At 44.4% G+C, this 18,644-nt stretch overlaps 1 protein-coding gene across 11 annotated transcripts in view; it reads left to right on the top strand.

Moving 5' to 3' along the window:
* GPD2 (glycerol-3-phosphate dehydrogenase 2) overlaps positions 1-18,644 on the top strand; it is a 2,458,594-nt gene that overhangs the window by 1,631,012 nt on the left and 808,938 nt on the right. The window lies entirely within an intron of this gene.

The following is an 18,644-nucleotide window of genomic DNA, read 5'->3' as shown; positions in this document are numbered from 1 at the left end:
AATGCATGTTGTAAATGCTTCCTCAGTTCATCAATGTATTCATGAACTGTGGATGCACTCACAAGTGTCTGCTCATGTGTTCTGTATAGCAGGTGTTGTGGCAACACCATTTTCCTACCTGTCAAGACCTCATGGGGGCTAATACCTGTTGCTTTGGCAGGAGTTGATCTGATTGCCATCAAAACCAAAGGTAAACGTAAATCCCAGCTGGAACCTGCCTCTGCCACAAATTTCTTTAATATGTCCATAACAGACCTATTGCCCTGTTCAACTCCACCCGAAGAAGCCGCCCGATATGCAATATGTAGTTTTCTTTTCACACCCAGTATTTGCCATACCTTACTCATTAGAGCACTAGTGAAATGACTTCCTCTGTCTGATTCAATTCTTTGTGGCAAACCGAACCTCAAACACATGATTCACTAGCAATGTGGCTGCTGTTTGCGCACTACAATCTGGTGCAGGAATACACTCAATCCATTTCGACATCAAACACACCACACTTAAAATGCAACGGTTCCCTCTGCTCGACCTTTTCACAGGCCCTACATAGTCTATTTGCAAATCTGACCATGGAAGAGTTAGGCCTCTTTTCATTAATGGGGTTGTATGAATTGGTGAAGCAGGTTAAAATTGGGCGCATACTAGACATCCTCTAGTATATAATTCTACATCTTGGGACATATGTGGCCAATAAGCATAATCTTTTAGTATTTCCAATGTTTTCTGTGAACCTCTGTGGCCTGCAGTTATAGCATCATGTGCATGGTGTAGCATTAGCCCTCTGAATGAAAGGGGTACCACCCATTGTATCTGTCCTGTTATGGACTCTCTAACCATGAGTCCATCCTGTAATCTAATTCGTTTTTTATTTTTTAATAGCACCCTCAATTCTTCTTTTCCCACACAATCATTTTCTGTTAATGAATTTTGTTCAGGATCAAGCAAACAATTATAATAGATTCCCAACATTCGATCATTCTTTTGTGCCTCAATCAAATCTTGGTCTGGTGTATTGTAACTCCATTGTACCACTGGTTGCTCTGTCTCCTTTGGTGCTTTAGAACGTGTTACCACATCAATCTGTATTTCACCCAGTAAATGTTGAATAGGTAGTAATTCTCCCATCACAGCCCCAATTTTAGCCAGGTGATCTGCCTTATCATTTCCCTCCTTATCCTCTCCTGGAGTTTTTAAATGCCCACAAATGTTTCTCCAGTATATTCTCAAATCATTTTCTGACACCAATTTATCTATGGCTTGTATCATTTTCCCATGTTTAAGTGGCTTTTTGTTGTATGTAATCATGCCTCTCTCTTTCCATCCAGGTAAATATTCCACGAAACTATTTCGTGCATAGTCAGAATCAGTCACTAGGACAATTTCACTGAATTTATTATCAACTGCAGTAGCAATTGCTTTATAAATGGCTGCCAATTCCGCTACTTGACTGCTCCTAGCTCCAATTCTCATCCCTATGCTGGGAATGCCTTCACATTTCAACCAGACATTTCCTATTCCTGACACTAATTGTTTATTACTGTCATTTTCAACTTGAAAAGCACAACCTTCAACATATACAGTTGGCAACTCCTTGCATGTCTTTTCATCAAATGCTTTGTGTGATGATTGTTCAAATTCCTGTAAATTAGGTTCCACTTCTAGTTCATTTGATACTTGTTCAGCTGCACAGTCATGTAAATCTGCTACACCCTGAGCGATTGGGCTCTTTTTATTTTGTCCATATCTCACTTCTACAGGAAAACCCTGTGATGCCAGCGTCCATGAAGTGATTCTGGACTGCGCTAGATTACCTGACCTAATTCTTTAACTCTCTAAAAATTGCAAAGGTTGATGATTTGTTTCAATAATCACCTTTTCTCCCTGAACAATGGAGTGGAAATGCTGTAGCGCCCACACAGTGGTTAATAGGGCTTTTTCACATTCATTAAATTTAATTTCAACTTGGGAAAATGCCTTAATTGCATAGGCAATGGTTTTGTGATTCAAATCATGTTTTTGCGATAATACTGCTGACATACAATGTTCAGAGAAACCTATTTCTATAAAGAAATCCCTATCCTTTATGGGGTATGCTAAACATGGTGCCTTTACAAGACATTCCTTCAATTTGGCTACTGCCTCAGACTGCTCTTTCTCCCATTTCCAGGGCATATTTAGTTTTAGCAGTTTAGTCAATGGTTGAGTGATTTCAGCATAATTTTCAATGAACTTTCTGTTATAGCCTGTCATTCCTAATAAACTGTTCACCCCTTTCACATTTTTAGGGTCTTTTAGTTTTTGTATGGCCTCTATTTTCTTCTTTTGTGGATTTAGTCCATGTTCAGTTACTTCATGGCCTAGAAAATTCACTTTTTTCTTGCACCATTGTGCTTTTTGTAAGGATACTTTGGCGCCTGCTTTCTGCAATTGGCCAAGAACATGTCTTATTTCATCAAAATGGTTTTTTAAGCTTTCATTTTTTATCAGGACATCATCCACATAAACTATGGTTCCTCTTTCCGCTGCATCAGGCATAGCCTTCATCAAAGATATTCCAAATTCACTCCCACTATTAACGTACCCGAACAGAGTTCTAACCCATGCGTATTGAGTCCTGTCAAATGTAAAGGAAAATAAATTTTGTATCTCCTCTGCCAATGGCACGCACCAATATCCAGAGGTGAGATCTAATGTGGTAAACACTTTTGAACCATGTACCCGAGCTAGGCCCTGATGAATGAATGGCAGTGGCCATCTGGACACTGGTACTCTTTTATTTAACTCCCTCAAATCTGCACATAGCCGCCATTGACCATTTGGCTTTAACACACCTAAAATGGGCGTGTTGGATGTGCTATGGATAGGCCTGATGATTCCTCGCGATTCTAAATTTTTAATAATCTCTGCCAATGATTCTAAACATGCCAGCGGTAGTCTATACTGGCGTACAAATACTGGACTTCTGCTACACCCTTCCGGAAGTGTGGCCACATGTAAATTAGTTAGCCCGCAATCATAAGCGTCTTTTGCAAATACATCTTTAAATTCCATAAATATCTTCCTCAATTCATTTCTATCCTCATCGTTGTCACAAGCATCCGCTAATAAGATCTGCTCTTCTACCATTTTGGAAAATTCTGGAAAATGTTCTGGTAGGGGAATCTCGGCGCTTTCCTCTAGCTGTGTGGCTGTGTCTCTTTGTAAAGCTGCCACTTTTACATGTTTTGGCATGTCAGCTTCCATTTCAATGGGCTGATTTTCCATTTCATTTTCGCTTAAGTCAAATGTTACACAATTCTCTTGATAACAGCACACTGTCTCACTTGAATCATAAGGGTACACAGAATGAATTTTAAATATTCCTGTGGGCTGAGAGTCCAGGTAGTCTGGCAACTCACCTTTGGCAACTACATAGTTTTCAGGGATATTTCCAATCACCATGTTATTTAGATCTGCAGTATAATGTGATTTTTGTATGGCCATTCCTAATGGGGAATTTTCCTCTAAATGAATATCTTGGCAACTTTTATTATTAATCATAATTTTTACAGACCCTTCACCAATATCTACCAATGGAATGTATTCATAATCCAGGCCTTGCTGTTTTATGGATTCATTCAGGCACACACATGCATCATAATATTTCATCTGCTGTCCATTTTTGCATTTCAGTGTTATTGCAAACTGTTTGGTAAATGCAGGGATAATAGTATCTTTCCTCATTTGTAATTCAATTGCATAAGGGACCAGTTGTGCACAGTGATGAGCACTTCTTTTGTCTTCAAATTCAGGTACCGGCCCACCTAAGCGTGACCATATTTTTTGATTAAGAAAATCTAACACCATACACATTCTGTGCATGATGTCATTGCCCATGTAAAAGTCATTTTGTGCTCCACTCACTATCCATACATTATGGTAAATTGTTTTCTGCCCAATACTAATTTTCAGCATGCGTCTTCCTGCAATTCGGTTTTCAAAGTCTGGACTGTCCAACCCAGAAACATACTGGTTTTTAATCCTAAATTTCGGGATCTCCTCCCTCCATTATTTTTTGCAACAATTTCTCATTAATGAAGCTCCTTTCCTGTTCAAGCGCTAAAGTGGCTTTTATTGTTTTAAAACAGTCACTTATACCAACATGAACCCATGGTTGCTCATATTCCATGTGTATTTCAGCAAGAGCGGTAATGCGTTTTTCTGAACCTACTTTGGGAGCAGTATCCTGTTTGTATGTCTTTTCCTTTAAATAAAAACGTAAGGTGTGCTCATCTATGGCAGTCTGCCATTTTTTCCTCGGGTCCAAGTATATTTGTACAGGTAGTTTTTCATTGTCGCTCTGCATTTTGTCTTGACACATTAATATTACAGTGACACTAGGTATGCAACTATTCTGGAGATACACCTCCACTGCATCATTTGTTTTGGCAACAGTGTGATATTCATTTATGTTGCTGTTTTGTGATTTTAGTTTCTTAGGTCTCAATGGTTTTTTGGTTAAGGACCACAGCACTCCATTTACCCTGTCTATGAGAGGAGACAATATTTTCAGGCAATCTGTCCCCATCAGAAATGGAATTTCACAAAGAGATGTGATTAATACCTCTTGTTTCATTCTGTGTTTTCCTATTTTTATGTCAACCTCAGTTATACCTATAATGGGCACCTCCTCCCCATTAAAGTTATGCACTGGACCTTGATTTTCCTTCACCGTGATCTGATTCTGTGGGGATCTCCCTTCATTGATACTCTTTACCAGCTCCTTAGAAATAATTGTGGCCTGTGTGCCAGTGTCAATCATTGCAAATGTTTGGCATTTTTCTTCTACAGTGATGGGAGCATAATACCTGTCTTCAACTTCCTCTAACACACATAAGAAGTGTGAATTCTTACTGATTTCGGGGCTCACCTTTCTCAGGCCTTTTTCACTTTTGGCTAAACACATTGGTAAATGGAAATACATTTTTCCCTCCTTTTTGTCCATTTCTGCGCGATAGACTTTATTCATTTCTCCAGAGGTTTTTTGGAGTTTGGCCACTGTTCGCCTATCCATCCAGGTATCATCAGGGGCCACATTACAACCCTCCAACTGAACATGTGTAACAACATCATTCAGCACAATCTGTCATTGTTTAATTCTGTGCATTTGTGATCATTTAGTGTGGTACCAGCCCTTTCAGCCTCTTCATAAATATGTGGCTCAAAGAATTCTTCAGGTGATTGACCTGTACCTTCGTTTTGAGTATTTCCTTTTTCCGCCTGTGTTTGGTCATTGTTCTGAGTGTCCAGGGAAGAAATTATAGCATCCCCCCTTACTCCCTGTTTACTGGCATTCCCCATGCATGAGTCATTTTTCTTAAATCTGTCTCTTTGTTCTTTTGGAGTTTCAGGTTTTCTTATTTCATTTGTACAAATCTTCAATGTTTGGTTTAGCTCTAGGTTACACCGTACCTCTCTTTTAGAAGTATTTGCACTTTCTGTTACATGTTCATTTACTGGCATTTTCACTTTTAAATCATTAGACATCTCAGAGTCATTATGCAAAATTACATCAGAGCAATCTGTCTTTTCGGCGCTGTATGTATCCTGATTACTTAGTCACTTTTCAGAAGCTCCCCGGTCATTGCTATGGCCATCTGCCCCCTCCTTTGATGGCTGTTTTTGTACTGTACAGAGCCTTCCTATTTGTTCAGCCAACATCTTCACTTGGGCCTCGAGACACTGGAATCTTTCCATCTGTCTAGAATCCTCTCTCTGTGGCCTAGATCGATATTGGTTGTTTTCTCCCTGATTGGATCTATTCTGATACCTCTCAGGCGAGTGATTTCTATTGGGATGGTTTCTGAACTCTTGATTCATTTGTGGAGGGGAGCGGGGTGCGCCCATCCTTTGGTTATAGTCCCCTGGTGGGGAATCATTGTACTGCTGTGGGGTGTAATTCATGTTCTGTCTTATGTCCTGTCTCTCATGTTGTGGGTACTGGCTCCTATGTTGATTCCCATTATCAGCAAATCGATCCACATATCGGGGTCTATCCTGATTACCATATATCATGGTGTTGGGATCAAATTTGCTCTGTGTCCCCAATGGCTGGTAGGGACCATCATTTCTTTGATCTTGATTTTGTCTCTGGTTATTGTTCATATTGGACATATCAGGCCGATAGCCTGCCCGGGGCCTATCTCCTAAATACCTAGGGCTGATGTAGCTCTCCCTATTACTAGGATCATGTGATTGAAACATTGGTGCAGAGTGTGATGACCTTTGTTGATTAATCCTTTGTTCAGGTGCCGAATTATTTTTACCTAGACTTTGAGCAGACACAAGGGACATTTTGGCTGACCTGATTTCCATCACTGTTGCTGAGGGTTCTTTAGATTTAGGTCTAGTATCTTTCATCTTATCACTTTCTCTACCCTGACAATAGAGTACCTCGTATAGTTTTGTGCTTTGATGCACAATCCACTCAAGGGACTTGTCACAATCAAATTCACGGACCAATTGAGATATGTCTTTCTGTAGCCCATAGAAGTAGGCAGTTTTAAATTCATTAGAATTGGGGTCAAAAGATACATCAAAGCGAGAAAATGCTCTTTTTAAGTCTTGTCAAAACTGGCGAGGGGATGTATTAGGCCCAGCAGTGATTGTGTAAGCAACTTTCTTTGCCTCCTGTAATGACTGGAAAGGAGAAAAAGTACGCCTAATTTCTTTTTCAAACTCCGCCCATGTCATATTCTGCTGTTCATTTAATCCCCTTATGATGCTGGCCGTCGGAGCATCTAAAGTTAAATTAAAATACTGCCTGTACTGTTCCTTAGGGATCTGGAGGGCTTTAAAGATGTCATGATCCTCAATGCAGCACTCCCCTCCCTTTTTAAATGGTTTGATCAGGGCTTTAATAGATTTCATTATCTTTATGGGGCTACTGGTTGCAATGCATGGGATTGCACTACCTGGTGACTCAACCCTGGTTCCAGGTGTATGGGATTGGTGGCGGCCCCCAATGGGAGTATCAAATCCCCCCAGGGCGCTGCAACCAAGTTCAGTCACCGGCCCAGTCACTGGAGCACTAGCTCTTTTGGTAGAAATAGAATTCACCTCCACTCCATTGAATGTAGTACCCTGCCGCCTCTCCTGGGACCTGGGAATGCACATTTGCTGTTCTAAGTCCTTACACTTTTTAAGGAGCCTGTCTGCTTCGTTTTGCAAATAGTTGTTTTCATCACTCATTTTATTAATTACCTCCTGCATGTCGCACATTTGCATTTGGCATTCATTAAATTCCGTATTTCGCTTGTCTCTTTCTTGAAACATTTTAATCGCCTGTTGTTCTACATTTTAGAGGTCACTTTCTTTTTCAAAATTTTCTTTTTGTAAAACTTGCATCTCTGAAACCACCTCATCTTTATCTTGTCTAATGTGGTCCACTAATGCTTTTAAGTGTACCAATTCTTGCTCACTGTCCTCAAACTGTTTCTTGCTTTTGGACAATTGAGCATCAAAATCTCTGCATTTTAACTGCATGTCTTTTTGGCATACATCCAACTCTGTTCTTAACATTTCCTCTTTCTTACTTGCCCCATCTAAGTCAGTCTTTAACCTGTTAATTAGCTGTGTATCATTTTCCTGCATTCGCAGGGACCTATTCAAAATAAACCAGATCTTGGCAAATAGCCGTATTAGACAATCTTTCTCTGCATTTTTATTGGCTGCATTCAATAACCTTGTAAGGCAGACCTGAATTATGCTGCCTTCTGCAAAAATATTGTCTAGTTTTTCTTTCTGCACCTCACCCTGAATGCGGTCATGCCATTCTGAGGTACTATTCGATGACCACGTCCCATGTGCAAATAACTTTGCCTCTAAATATTGCACTAGGTCTGAGAATGTGGTTTCCCTTTGTGACATTCTGAAATTCGTTTTTAGTGACACACTGCTATTATGAAATGGATTCCCTTTTATGTACAGATGGCAGTGTGAGGCACACTTGCCACGCCCAGTAGGTGCTCTGTGATCACTTTCCCGGCCTGCAACGCACCATAAATATGTTGGGTATTTTGTGTAGATTTGGGGCCTAGCAGTATTTTCTTACCGCCAAAAATAAAAGTAATTTAGCAATAATCACTCCTTACATTTAGATTGGGTTGGTATTATGGTAGTATAATGGTGAGCATTATTTCAGTACACAGATATATTTAGTTGGTGTGCATTTTTACTTGTGGGCATGATTTCTTTGTTTTATTTGTGGCCCCAACATCCAGATCCCCTTATTTTTGTTTAGATTGTTCGTGTGATCACTAGAGAGACCTCAGGCCTACATTTCAGAAACACCACATTTTCATATGGAGTGCCACCTTGGGCTTTTCTCACTGATTTATCTACACCAGCAAGTTAAATCATGTGGTATATCACTTATTTATTCACATTAGTGAACTATATCCAGAAGTCTCTCTTTCTGCTGACTCATTTACATCTAGCAGACTATTCCATTATGTCCCACTCAAATGTCACACACACATATACTGAATGGAACCATGCACAGCTATTCACTGCCAAGCCTGATTTTTAGCTACCTTGTTCTTTCTGTTTTATCTACATGAATATTGACAAATGCACTGTCTAAAATCTTCCCCATATTACCAGTGCTATAATGATAGATGCACCAAGAAAAGAAAAAAAAAGAAAAACACACTACCCGTCTGGTTTCAGATATTTTAGTGTTTTATAAACAATTGCATTTCAACACCATTTTACCCTTTTTACAGAAATAACTGGAAGTTTCACAGCAGTAGAAATATTCACTTTACTTTATCTGTAACAAAATGAAAAGGAATACAGCAAGAGAACACTCAATTTGCAACATTAGACATGTTGATTAAATCCAGGAATTTCCTCTTCTACTCTGCCTGAATAGGTTTCACACACACACACCGCCCCCGCACTCTGCAATATATTTACCGAGCTTGTGCTGCATGCGAATTCCTCAGGCTGGTCGCCTTCTGGAAATGGCTCAGTGCCCCCTCTTAAATCACCCCAGCGAGGACGTGCATCTGCCGTCACTCAAGCCAGGGCTTATTGACCGGAATTTCCCAACCTGTGTAGCAGTGCACTGGGACCTTCTTCTCAATCCGGAAACTCCCCAGCCACACCAGCCGAGTCTTTCTCCCAGCTGTGCCAAATGCCCTCTCTCTTTCTTTCTCTCCGAGATTCATCAGAAGACCTCTGTTACCGCCTACATGATGACATTCAACCAATAAAATTCTATCATGTCCTACCCTCCTTTTTTAAAACAATGACTTACTTTTACAGCAAGCAACTGTAACAAAACTGATTTCCTGCTTATTCGAGTTTTTGCTTCCTGCAAATACTGTGGACAGAGCACAGAGAGAAGCAAAAAAACAAAAAAAAACAAATCGGGATGCATGTTTAAAATGAGCCTGTCTTTTCTGCCTCATTTTACACTGGAGAACACATTATGATTTTATTTGATTATTATTAGTGATTAGTATTTGTTAGTTGTATTCGTTCATTAATTATCTAATGTGTCTCCTGCAACAGAGGAGAAGGAAAAATGTGCTTTTAAAATGAGAATATGGTTTGTTTTTGACCCCGTGTAGCCTGTCTTCATTTAAATGTCCATATGTTACACTGGTAACACATGGCTTGAAACAATTGCATCATAGCAATACGTTGATCCCATGCAGTGGCGCTGCACTCCAAAAACACACTAAACATTGATCTCTTGCAGTGGCGCTGCACTCCAAAAACACACTATACATTGATTCTGTGTATTGGTGCTATGCTCCCAAAACACGCTAAATAATCCTACAGTCTCTTGTTTCTCTGTTCCTGTCTTTATCCTTTTTCTGTCCGTTTTCTTTGTGTGTGTGCCCTGTCCTAGTGCAGTCCCCCTTATATAGCAGCGATGATGCCACCAATTTTACAATCTTGGGGAAGTACCCTGCAATAATCCCTGACACTAGGATTGGACAGTTACCCTTCTCTCTCTTCCCAAACCCAGCCTCCAAGTCAGTATTGGTTTAGGGGTCTGGAGCACAACATATGGCAATTCCCATTTGTAATCGCCCTTTTTCGCCTTTCAACTTTTTGGCAAAAACTATTATGCATCACAACTTCAAAATTTCACTAGCAACTGCCATTCTAAACATATAATCATGGAGAATTCGATAAGCCAATCACCAAATCCATACAATTTAGTACGGCCATGTGGCACCTTTCTGCCATTTCCATAAAAAGCACAACAGTTATGAATATGTAAGTTATTAAGCATATCCCTAATTTCATTTTCCAACCGCTCACCAACTCTCACATTTGGAACAGGTTCCGATCAGCCAGAAACCTAGTCTAACTGGCCATTACAGGTCCCAGAGTCACAGGTAGATGCATTTTTATATCCCCCAAATCACCTGGAAATTACATAAAACATGGTACAAAAATGAAATCCATCCGCCTTCTGGTGGGTTTATGGTTGCTGTGAAAAAGGCCTAAATTATAATAGTCCTTTTAAATTCATTGTGAATCTTCATGTGGGACAAATGGCCCTGACTACTGCCTTCCGGCCATTTGTTTTCACTGGGTCAGCCTGTGCCCTGAGTTTTTTTTTTTTTAATCAGTTTCCTTTGTGCACATATATTAGTCATACTGCAACCAAGGTTATCTTTTGGGAGATGGGAGATGTCCTTGTGATGTTTTGCCCACAGCTAGCAAAAGGGTCTGCCTAAGGCTGACACTTTCCATGAAGACCAAGTGGCTTTTCAAAAATGTCACTGGAGTTTTGTAGGTGAAACCTAATATAGATTGCTTCTTGTCAATCCGCACATCATGTTTTGTTTTCCTGACATTTTTCTGTGAGCAGCGATAATTTTTTCACTTTTACTTTTTAAAACCGTTTTTTTTGCACGCACCTGTGCAGGCCTTTTTTGTGACAGGGATCTTTGATTCCTCCTTCTTTTGTAAATTAAAATGCTGCTTGTCCTTTGGTAATGACAGGTAGGTCCCTTTCCACGTGACTCTTTAATTTTACTTGAAAAACAACAACAAAGGCCAGGCTGTTTTTGTTTCAGGGTTTACAATCCTGCCATTAATGAGAAAGGGACTTCTCTTTGGGGGCTTTAAATGCACCCCACAGTAGGAATGTACCATTGGAGCAGTGCCTGGCAAATGCCTACACAAAATCCAGAGGATGAGTCCATAAATCAAATACTGAAGTGAGAAGCATGGTGAGGGATAGAACATATAAAGTTGTATTGTCAGAGTATAGGCTTATTACCCTGTGACGAGGGGGAAAGTTTTGTAAAGGAAGGAGAGCAGCCTTAGTAACACAGTTACTGAGTGGGAATTGGAAATTAATTTAAAGTTACATAGAGGAAGAAAAAGTTTTTAGAAGATAGATTTCTTGATAACGAGAGTAACAGTGCTGCAAGGCTTAAAGAAAGGTGTATTTGAGTTGTTTTTACATTTTTATTTAAGCACTTGATTTACAACATACAGATAAAAAAGGAACACCACTATGCATGCAAATAACAGAAATTGCATAAGTGCTGTGACATGGCCTCAGTAGTTTGCAAGTAGCACGAGGAATCAGACCAAATATCTTTGGGGCGAGTACACCTCGAGACCAATGTGGCATACAATGACATATACAGAATTGAAGTGTATGTGCACATTAACTAAGGAAGTATAGTTCAATTCTAAATGTTGCCTCATACATGTATTGCACTGCTGCTAGAATTAAAATGTTTAAGCCAAATTGTGAGGGAAGATGCTGAGGTGTCAAAGCTTGGATGCAGTCTTGTTGCATGTGCCATGGTCTTGCCCATAACTCACTGGTTTTTTGACGGAGGTCTGCAGTATTTTGTCCAAGAGAATAAGAATTCATGCCATATCTTAGTCCAAATAACTGTCTGCTTAGGAAAATAGGTACACTGTCGGTGGAGAAACATAAATTTATAATTCATAAACTAGATTTATAAATCTAGTTGATCAGTTATACATTTGTAACACGCCCACGAATGAACACCCATACCTTTTACAGAGGAGAGTTTCCAGTCTGATTGCAGTCTTACCCGTTGACTTTATTTTCCTCATTGCAGTTCTCAGCCATTATACACATGTGTTGGAATGGATCAATAAATAGACTTTCTACATCACTGATTTCCTGGCCTCTTGCTCAACACTTGTCGGGTATAACATTCCTGTTTAATTAAGCCCTCCTAGCTTAATAACCCTCAATTTGGCTCTTCTGATGGACATCATCTTGTATGTATTGTGCGCCACATACAATTAATTGGTTTCCCATTGCTCATTCTTAAATTACATTCAGTGATCTGGACAGTGTGATCTGAGGGGCAAGCCCATGTGAATGCGTGTTAGTCAATGGACGACCCGGATTCCCACTAACTATAGGACATTTTGCCTTATTCCAAACATTCTAGATACTACCCTGCAACAGCCAGCAGTAATGGGGCCATCAGCCTCGAGTGCAGAACAGATGTGGTACGGGACCTTGCAGTTCCCACCTTGCTCGGGCCCCATGTCCAGAAGGGCCCCCCTTGAGCACTCTGACTTTAGAATTAAATCTCAGAATTCTTTCATAAGTCTGAGAGTAGAAAATGTGTATTAAAAAATAAATAGTGCAAGCTCCTAGCTCTATGCGTGCCCTGTGCCATGATTGGAATTGCTTATGTCAATTGCTGCTTAGCAACCAAGAGCCTGCCCGCATGTGGTAGGAGCTCATCGCCATGAAGCTACAATGCCCTGCATGGTGCCCGAATTTTGAGACAAAAGGAGAAGTACCAGCGCACTGTGTGAAACAACTCCACAGTAAGTTAAATGTTAACAAGCAAGTGTTTGTATGTGTGACATGCAGGTTTGAATGTATGCTTTACAGTGTGTAAGATTTGGGATATGTGTGCGTGTTTGTGAGGGGTCGGTGTGTGCACTGTGCTGACTGTCTGCAAGAGCTGAGTGGCTAATCTATGTATTGGGATTGGGGATGTGGTGTATGGACATGCGTGTGTGAATGTATTACAGCTTACAAGGTTTGGAATATATGTGTGCGTATGTGCATTTGTCTGTGTGAGAGTGGCTGTATTTGCTGAACGAGGAGTCAGTATTGGGCTGGGGAAGGGTAGGAAGAAGGGGAGGTAATAAAATATAATTTACAGTTAACATTACTATATAAGAAGATCAGGATGAGAGATCCTACAGGCAACTGTGTGGTTCTGAACATATAAATGTATTTCAAGAACACAAATTTCTTCTTAATTAGTTTACACAACTTTCGATAAGCACGAAAGCGAATGACAACTGACAGGTGTGATTATATACAGTGGAAATACAAGGTAAGTATCAACCTCTATGATGTTGAGGTAAAGGCTCCACCTAAGGGCACAGACACATGACAGTCGGATAAACCTGTAATTAAACCAAGTGCACCCAGGACAGAAAATGGTCCGGGCGTAGTTAACACAGGGCCCAGCCCACGCCGGACTCGGTCATCTCGGCAGCGGCTAAGAAGAAGGCAGCGGGCACGGCGGCTTCAACTTCCACTTCCCCGCCCGACAGCGAGGGCAACAAGTTGAACTCTATGGGACGACGAGTCATCTCGTCGGCGGCGACGACGATTAAGGCGGCCAATGCCTTAGCGATTGTGGCCCGCTACGGCAGGGAGCTCTGATTCAAAATAGCTCCCCTGCTAGATTTCCTGCCTGATGACAAAAGGGCGGAGGCCCTAGAAATTCTGCAGGAGGGCGAGGTGGCATCGGATCACGCCATAACGGTGGTGACGGACATCGCCGATACCGGATTTCGCCAACTGGGCAACGGAGTTTGCCTCCGACGACGGGGATGGCTCAAGGCGACAGACTTTCGCCAGGACGTCCAGACCAGGGTGTTGGACATGCCCTTTGACGGCAACAACCTCTTTGGTAAGGCGGTGGATAAGTCTCTACAGGCCATCAAGACCGACTCAGAGACGGCTCGGGCCCTAGGGGTGCTTCAGCAGCGACGGCCCTTTCGGAGCCCCGGAGGCAGACAGGGTGCCTCCAAAGGATCCAGCGGTGGCTCCTCCGCATACCGCCAGGCGGCCCGCTCCTCTTCCCAGGAGGCCTACAGAGGTCGCCGCAAGCAAGGTGGGATCCCGCCGTCGTCGTCAAGGAGGCCAAGGCGGCAAGGCATCCTCCAAACAAGACTGACCCGGCCGTGTCGTAGGGCCCCCACCGAAGCACCCCGGTGGGAGGCCGGCTGACGAAGTTCGTCAGCGTGTGGGAGTCCATCTCCACCGACCGTTGGGTGCTGGACACTGTGGCCGACGGGCACTCGCTGGAATTCCAAAAGAAGTGCCCTTGCATTCCTCCAGTGGCCAGGAAGGAGAATCACGTCTCTCAACTGCTGTTGGAAGTAAAGGCGATGCTCAAAAAAGGTGCCATTGAGCTCGTCACCAGGAGGCTCCGGGGCTCCCGAGTGTACTCAAGGTACTTTCTCGTTAGAAAGAAGTCCGGCGGTTGGCGTCCCATTCTGGACCTGCGTCGGTTAAACAAATACATCAAGGCGCAGAAATTCAGGATGGTCACCCTCCAGCACGTGCGACTTCCTATTGTCATTGGACCTGGAGGATGCTTACTTCCACATCCCCATTCTAAAAAGGCACAGGAAGTTCCTCAGGTACGTGTTTCAGGGACGCCACTACCAATTCAGAGCCCTACCATTCGGATTAAAGTCGGCACCCAGGGTTTTCACCAAGTGCCTGGCACCAGTGGCGGCGCGGCTGCGCCTGCAGGGGATCCACGTCTACCCCTACCTGGACGACTGGCTAATCCGGGCAAGGTCAAGGGAACTCGCCGTAGATCATACGGCGAGGACCGTCCGGTTGCTCACGGAGCTGGGGTTCGCCATCAACTACCCCAAATTCCACCTGGTTCAATCGCAAGTAGCTCTGTTTTTGGGGGCGAAGCTCGATACTGTGGAGCAATTGGCCTCCCCTTCAGAGGAGAGGACCAAGACCATTCTGGGCAAGGTGCGGCACCTCTTAGACACGGACGTGGCCTGGGTGAGGTCTATCAAGTCCCTTCTCGGGATGATGTCCTCATGCATCTACCTTGTGCCCCTGTGCAGACTTCAGATGCGTCCGCTGCAAGAGTTCCTCGACGCCCGCTGGTTTCAGGCGAGGGGTTGCTTCGAGGACAGGATCCCCCTCGACGAGGAGTTCCGTCGGGCGATCCTATGGTGGGGCACCCGGGCTCACCTCACGACGGGTACGGACTTTCAAACCCCGGCGTTTCAAGAGACGGTGACTACGGAAGCCTCTCTGGAGGGTTGGGAGGCCCACACCGGAGATCTCCACGCAAGAGGCCTTTGGCTCCCGGAGGAAAGGTCTCTTCACATCAACATCTTGGAGCTCCGAGCAGTGTTCTGGGCGCTCAAGTCGTTCCTCCCGTCCCTCAAGAACAAAGTGGTGAGGATCTTCACAGACAACACCACCACGATGTTCTACATACGGAAGCAGGGGGGCACCAGATCCCCAGCCCTATCCAAGGAGGCCCAGGATCTGTGGCACTGGGCCGTCGCCCAGGGGATGTTTCTGGTTCCCTTCCACCTGGCAGGAATAAAAAACACCATCGCCGACTTACTCAGCAGGGAGCTGTGCTCGTGCCACGAGTGGGAACTGCGCCAGGATCAAGTGGATCGACTCTTCCAACGATGGGGCGTGACCTGTTCACGACGGCGACGAACTCCAAGTGCCAGAGGTTCGCCAGCAGGTTCCCACAGCCGAGGAGCATGGGCGATGCTTTCTCGTTCCCTTGGGACGGCGTGTTTCTGTACACGTTCCCTCCATTGCCGTTGCTGCTCTGCCTCATCAACCAGCTCAAGAAGTCCAGGTGCAGGATGATCCTCGTCGCACCGGCGTGGCCGAGGCAGATCTGGTTCCCGGACCTTCTGGACTTGTCAACATCCCCGCCAGTCAGGCTGCCGGCGGACGCGGATCTTCTCTCCAGAGAAGGAGGCGCCATTCTCCATCACGACCCACAGTCGCTGAACTTGCAGGCCTGGCTCCTGCAGCACTAGAGTTTGGAGGGTACGATATCCTGGCTGATTGCAGAGAGGTTCTTGCAAAGGCAAGGACGTCCTCAACTCTCAAGTGTTACGGTCATAAATGGAAGAGGTTCTCTGTCTGGTGCCGTGCACGGAAGATTAACCCTCTGCGGATTACGGCCCCTCAAGTGCTGCCGTACCTACTGTCGCTGGCCAAAGCTGGTCTGGCTCACGCCTCCATAAAAATACATCTGGCTGCCATCTCCCGATATACCAGGACTACGGGACGGGCGTCCTTGTGGTCTCATCGCCTGGTGAAGGAATTTATGAAGGGACTATTCCGATCATTCCCGCCGGTGCAGGCTCCTGCCCCGGCGTGGGAGCTTAATGTGGTGCTGACCATGCTCATGGGAGCCCCATTCGAGCCTATGCATTCGGCGCCTTTTGAAGTTCCTGTCATGGAAGACAGCGTTCCTTGTGGCCATCACCTCTGCGCGACGAGTGGGAGAGATTCAGGCCCTATCTTGCAAGCCTCCATACTTGACTTTTCATGACATAAGGGTGGTGCTAAGGACGCACCCCTCCTTCATGCCCAAGGTGCCGTCGGATGTCCACCTCAACAAGCCCTTGGTGTTAACAGTTTTCTTCCCGTCGCCTTCGACGCCGGCCGAGAGGGCTTTGCACTCGCTGGATGTAGCTAAAGCGCACGAAGAGTTTTCGGAAGGCGTCACAATTGTTTGTGAACTTTGGGTCTGTGATTCAAGGGAAGGCTCTATCGAAGACTTCCATTTCCAGATAGCTCTCCGGCTGCATCATGCATTGTCACCGGTTGACAAACCGACCGCTGTCCGGCCGTCTGAGAGCCCATTCGACCAGAGCGATCGCTGCTACCACAGCGTTCCTGTCTGGTGTGCCCCTGCTGGACATCTGCAGGGCTGCTACGTGGAGGTCGACGCATACCTTCACAAGATTGTACTGCGTCGATCGGGACTCCAGGGAGGAGTCCAGGGTCGGCCAAGCAGTGCTGCGCAACCTGTTCGCTTAAGGTGAGCCTGGTGAGGAGGTAAGAGATGCTTAATGTTGGGTTGTTGTATTGCTTAATGTTGAGCCTGTTGCCACCTCCCGTGGTTGTGCATGTGTATACTGCCATGTATTTTATTCATGAGCATGTGAATCCATGCCAGACCCCATGCTGGAGAAGGAACAAGTTATTTACCTGTAACTGTTGTTCTCCAGCATGGGTCTGGCATGGATTCACATGCCGCAGAGGGGTAGGCGAACCCTCCCGCCTACCCCTCTGCGGCTCTTCACTTGGTCATACTGCCACATGGCGTGCTACCAAATCTGTGGATGGCTGCCAGAGGTGGGGCTTAGGGAGAGGGCAGTCATTGGCTGGGGGCAGTATGACCCAGAGATCAGTGATTGGTTACTACTAAGAAAGACAGATCAGAAATGAAACTGATACTGATTTTTTCTTTACCGAGGATTCCCAGCCTGATGACTGGGGATATTCATGAGCACAGGGTCAGACTGAGACAAGAAATAGGCCCGGTCACCCAAAAAAAAGTGGCCCACCCCTCGCCTCACGACCCTTGACCTCTGATGACATCACCAGAAGTGATGTCCTTTGACCCCACAGTGATATCCTGGGAATCGATGAAACACAACCTTTCACCCCTTGACAAAACAGGAAGTGGCATCAAATAGCATTGTCCCTAAGTACACTAAATTACTGTGAATCCAAGCAGACGTCCAAGGCCAAATGATAATGTTATTGTATAGCACTTATGCTTAAGCTCTTTTTTTTATAGAACAAATATGCATAAAATATCATCCAACCTGTGTTGGTACCCATTTATCCACCTAAGAAGGATGAAAGGCTTTTTGAAAAAAATTTTTTATTTTTTTTCTTCCGAACCAGCCCAGGCATGGCCAGAAACCGGCCCCCACTCCCCAGGGACGATTTCGCCACGGCCGAAAGGCCGAGGGGCCAATCCGACCCTGCATGAGCATGTGAATCCATGCCAGACCCATGCTGGAGAACAACAGTTACAGGTAAGTAACTTGTTCCTTATAAACCTTGTCCAAACCTATATGCCTTCTTCATGGCGCTTTACTCAACCCCATAATGTCAGTGAAACTACTGTATTGTGATGTAGTTTCTACTTTGCTTACAGGAGAACTTTTAAAATAGTTTGAAGGAGGTGTATGGCTGTTTTTGTTCATGTTTGATGCGGTCCCTCGTTTCCATGCAGCCTGCAAAATCACAACACCTTCTTCTCATCACAGGGAATAAAACTAGCTGATGGCTTCCAAGGAAGCAGTGAGAGGAATGGCCGATCTGAGGTGGTAGGTGGGTTCAGAACATGCTCACCGAAGATTCAGGCCCTGCTGTAGCGGTGTGTGCCGCTGAGCCAGAAATCACTCGTTAGCGCTTGTCTGCGGGGCTGGTGAACGCGGTCAAAGGGAGTGTATCACAGCCCGCAATACTGCTGAGCTCGCCTGAAGGGCCACTTGCAGCTAGAGCGAGCACACCCCCGCTGCATATCTTAAGCCAGGCCAGAGTCAGATAGATTAATCTGTCCTGT

The sequence above is a fragment of the Ambystoma mexicanum genome, chromosome 9 (assembly GCF_040938575.1).
Source record: "Ambystoma mexicanum isolate Mex_15411 chromosome 9, UKY_AmexF1_1, whole genome shotgun sequence".
Taxonomy (NCBI): Eukaryota; Metazoa; Chordata; class Amphibia; order Caudata; family Ambystomatidae; genus Ambystoma; species Ambystoma mexicanum.
The sequence above is the reverse complement of the archived record's forward strand: the minus strand, read 5'-3'. Positions and strand labels throughout refer to the sequence as shown.